We start from the raw sequence: 4,416 nt of genomic DNA on the forward strand, positions 1-4,416 counted from the left end.
CCGGACGTTTCTCCCGTCGGCGGCGGGTCGATGGTTTCTGGGTTTGTGCCGCGCTGAGGCGAAGGGGCGCTCGGTCCCACCGGTACCGCGGCGGGGTACCGGGAGGCCGCAAACGCCCGAGACGCGGTCGCTGCGCTGCACCGGCTGCAGCCGCCGCTCCCGTCCTGCGGCGACAGCGAGCTGGGACAGGCTCGGCCCGAGAGGGGCCGTTTGCCTTGTGAGGCAAACCAGAGGCCGAGCCCGATGCACGTTACTCAAGTGCAGCCTGGCAGCCGGCCTTGAGGAGGCTTCACTGCGAGAAAAAAAAAAAAGATTTGAGGTAAAAGTGAGGTGCAGGTGGTCAATAAACCCCCTGAAGGGGGGGGCGGCCTCAGCCCTGTGAGGGACCTGACCCTCCCCCGAGGTGGGCGCTGCCGGGCAATGCGCCCCTGCAGGCCCTCAGGTCCTGGAAATGAGAAGTTGCAGCGTCCTGAGAGGGGAAATAAACCTGGGCATTGCTCTCTGAGGTTTGTGGAAAGAAACGAGCCTGGTGCTTTCAGCATTCGTACTGCAGAGCCCCGGGCCCTCTGCCCGGTCGCGCGGTGACTGTCTGAGGATGGAGACTCCACCATCCAGGGCCTGATGCCCTCATAGAAAAGGAAGGGGTTTTTTTCCTATATTTAAATGGAATTTCTCGTATTTCAGCGTGTGCCCGTTGCTGCTTGTCTTGTCACTTGTCAGATCCCCCTGCGCCCCCTCTCCTCCGGGCTCTCTCAGCGCCCCCAGTACATCAGATGGACTTTGCAGCCCTGTGCTGGGCTCCCGTGTGTCCCCCCCGTCTGTGTCGTTCTGGGAGCCCAGCAGAGGGAGTGCAGCCCTCCAGGTGAGCTCCACAGCGCTGAGCAGCGGGCAAGGAGACCTCGACCCGCTGACCCACTCCTTCCAAGCCCAGGCCCTTCCCTGCAAAGCTGCTTCCACCAGGGCCTGGCCTGTGGTGGGACTCCATGCCCGGCAGGTCAGCCGGGGCTCGGTCCTCACCACCCCCTTACCCAGCCCCTGCTTCAGCAGCTGGTCTGCAAGGCTGGCGCAAGGCCGTGCCCGAAGCCCTGCCAGAGGGAGGAGAAGCAGGATCCCCTGCTGCCCTGTCCTCCACCGAGCCAGTCCTCTCCTTGCAGGAGGCTGGTGGCTTAATGGAGCCCTTTTTCTCATTCATAAACCCTTGGCTGCTCCCAATCACCTTCTTGTCCTCCGTGTACCTGGAAGGGGTTTCCGGGAGGCTTTATCCATCACCTCGGGGTGGTGAGGTGGGGCAGACCAGCCTGCAGTTCCCCAGATCCTCCTCCTCGCCCTTTGGGAAGACAGCCGTGGCATTTGTCTTCTTCCAGTCCTCTGGAATCTGGAATCCCACAGGCTTGTGAGCGCCTTTGTTCAGATGTTTCCTAACCTGAGCCTCCTCCACCGATGGCTCATCTTCCTCGCTGCGCAGCCACCGCAGAGCGTCTGCTGCTCACAGGAGCCTAGAAACAAAGCAGGGGGTTATTCTCTTTTTTTTTTTGTCTTTTCAAGTTTTGTTGTGTCACACCCAGTTGGATCTTTCTAAGCATGTAGTCTGCGGGTCAAAGGAAATTCTGTAGTAGTTTTACATGCTCAAATCAAGTCGCTTTTCCAGTGTGATGCAAGGTTGTATAATACCGACCTGTTGCCGGGAAGGGATAACCCGGGCTGTCAGCATCCCTCACTGCCACCGTGGAGCGTGCACAGCTCGAGGCAGTTTCCAAAGACAAACTGTGCCTGCCCCAAGGGCCCACCAGTAAAGGGCTGAGCTGCCCTGCACTGCCCCAGCTGCTGGGGCAGAGTCCCCTGGGGCAAGGACTTCAGGAACAGGCCTGGACGCAGAGACCCCCCAGGGCTTTGGCCACTCGTCATGGTGCAGCTCCTACAGCACTTTGCCATACCCCTCTGCTAACTGCCTTCTGCGGATAATTTAATAGTTTAATACCACATCACCTGCAGAAGCACCTTGCTCTTGCTGTGTCAGCTCATCAAAAGCAGCTGCGAGCTCCAGATCCCTCCCATCCCTTCTGCAACTGCCTGTTCTTGGCTGTAACCCCTCTGTCACCACTTTTCAATGTGGAGCACCCCCAGAACACTTTGGTTTCAACCCAATAGCACTTTCCAAGCGGCACAACATGCCAAAGGGCAGTTATGTGCCAGGGCCATCGCTGACCCCAGTTGGTCAGACATGGATTGCTGTTAACGCTGCAGTTGCAGCAAAAGCAGCCGCTGCGCGTCCCTTTATTTACATGTGACTAACGACGTGCTTCTGTTCTTCTGAATCCATCGGTGGAAAGCACACAGAGCTGCTGCATGGGCAAATCACCACAAACATCAGCACCTCCTGTATTTGCAAGAAGAAGCAAGTCTTGTACAAATCTGTTCTTCAAAGCTCAGTAAAATGACACAGTGAACGCTCGGGTCACCACAGCCGCTTGCAAGCTGCTGTGCAGGTGAATGGTCCCTGCAGAAGCAGGAACTGGTCAGGCCTCTGCCGTGTCCCCAGGGACCAGAGAACAGACACGCAGGAGAGCAGCCACCTGCTGAACCCCTGCCGGGGGACGGTCTGGTCCCTGGGGGGACACAGAGCAGCACCAGGCGGCTGCCACGGCCAGAGGCTCAGAGGCACCGCGGCACCGGCATGGCCCAGACCCCCCCGAGCCGAGCGCGGGGGTTCCTGCGGCAGAGGGGCTCCTCCCAGGGAAGCAGCTAATGAAGCTGCGCTCAGGGTGAAGCGGCTTAGCTTCAACACCCAGTAAGGTGCCGTTTTGCCAACCTCAAAACGAACACAGCTGGCGTTTGAAAAGAACTTTATTTAAAATCAGAAATTACACACACTTCCCCCTGCCACCACCACATACAAAACACAAGCGCCCAGGAACAAGGAACGTGTGTTACCTTGCACGCTCGGTTCTGGGTCACACGCTTGGCCGCACCAGTTTACATCAGTCCCAGTGATTTCATATGGAAATATGACAACTCATACAAAAGATCTGCTCCTTCACGGCTAACAGGCATTTAATTAATCTCTATAGAAAATTTTTGCTATTACTTCTAGTGTAACCAGATTTTAAATTTATCTTCTGTTAAGAAACCTGGAAAGAGAAAAATCTTCCTTTAGCAATGGCATACAACAGCAGACAGGTTTCAGACTGTCTTTGTTACCCCAACAGACAGCAAGAGGCCAGCACAAGGCCTCGGCCAACAGCAATAAAATATGATCAACAGCAGCATTTTCCTCTATGATCTCAAGTTACAGCTTTCTACAGATGTCAGGAAGGCTTTTTTTTTCTTTTTTCTTCAGTATCACTAAGAAGGAACTGCGATCATCCATAGGGTAGCAGTTAAGTACTGGGTCCATTGTCAGATGAAATCGAGTTGAAAGCAGGATCTACCTTAAATAGGATTAAATAGTTATCGCAAGACACACCACACTTGGCATATGCTGCACATAAAAGCAGAACCGGGGGCAGGAGGGGCAGGGTCCCTGCACCTGCACGCAACATTCCCGTACAACATCATAAAATTTAAAACTATCATCGCTCGTGGAAAGTTGTCCAAGAAGTATTTACAGCAGAGTCACAGCCCGCGGCCAGGAGGGGCTCAGCACGGCAGCAGCTCGGGGCAGTCCGAGAGGCTTCAGCACTGGGTTGTTGGGAACAGCTGCTGCTCGGTCGTGCCGGTTTCTAATTTAACACCCACTAACTCTATACAAACAAGCATTCCGCGTTTATAAGGACAAGAGGTATAGGGTAAAGTTTTCCGCTGCGATAAGCGCTTGAGGCTAACGCACTGCCGCATGCTGCAGTGAGGCTACTCTACGCGTACAGAGAGGACGAAGCACTTCAGCTACAGAACGCGGCACGGCACGGCTGCTTCACCACAAACATGCTTCACACTCGTACTCCAGCCACTGTGAAAATCCGGGCTTCTGACTTTAAATAAAACCATTTCCAGCTATACAGAGACTTAAACTGATCTCGAGACCGGTGTTTACAACAGACGTCAATTCCGATGGATCTACGCGGCGTACAGCTTGAGACATCTACAGAGAACATGACTGCGTACTTCACCGAATAAGCAGGTCCACGATTGTAGATCAACAATATAACTTTATTGCTTTATACATGTGGTGCTGTTCAAGGCACTGTGGCACGGGCTAGAAAACTCGGAATGACTCGTGAAGGGACCTGGAATGCGACACGGCCGATGCCGAGCGCCGCTCCTCGGCAGCTGCTGCGACGAACCGGGGCTGACGGGGCGCCGGCCGGGGGGGACAGTTCATGGCAGCGCTGGGGGGGCGCGGACGGGCCTGGCCCGGCGACCGGCCCCTCACATGCCCATCCGGATGCTCTGGATGATCTGGAAGATGGCTGCAAGAGA

Source organism: Athene cunicularia, assembly GCF_003259725.1.
Source record: "Athene cunicularia isolate RWA chromosome 9 unlocalized genomic scaffold, athCun1 chr9_part1, whole genome shotgun sequence".
Taxonomy (NCBI): Eukaryota; Metazoa; Chordata; class Aves; order Strigiformes; family Strigidae; genus Athene; species Athene cunicularia.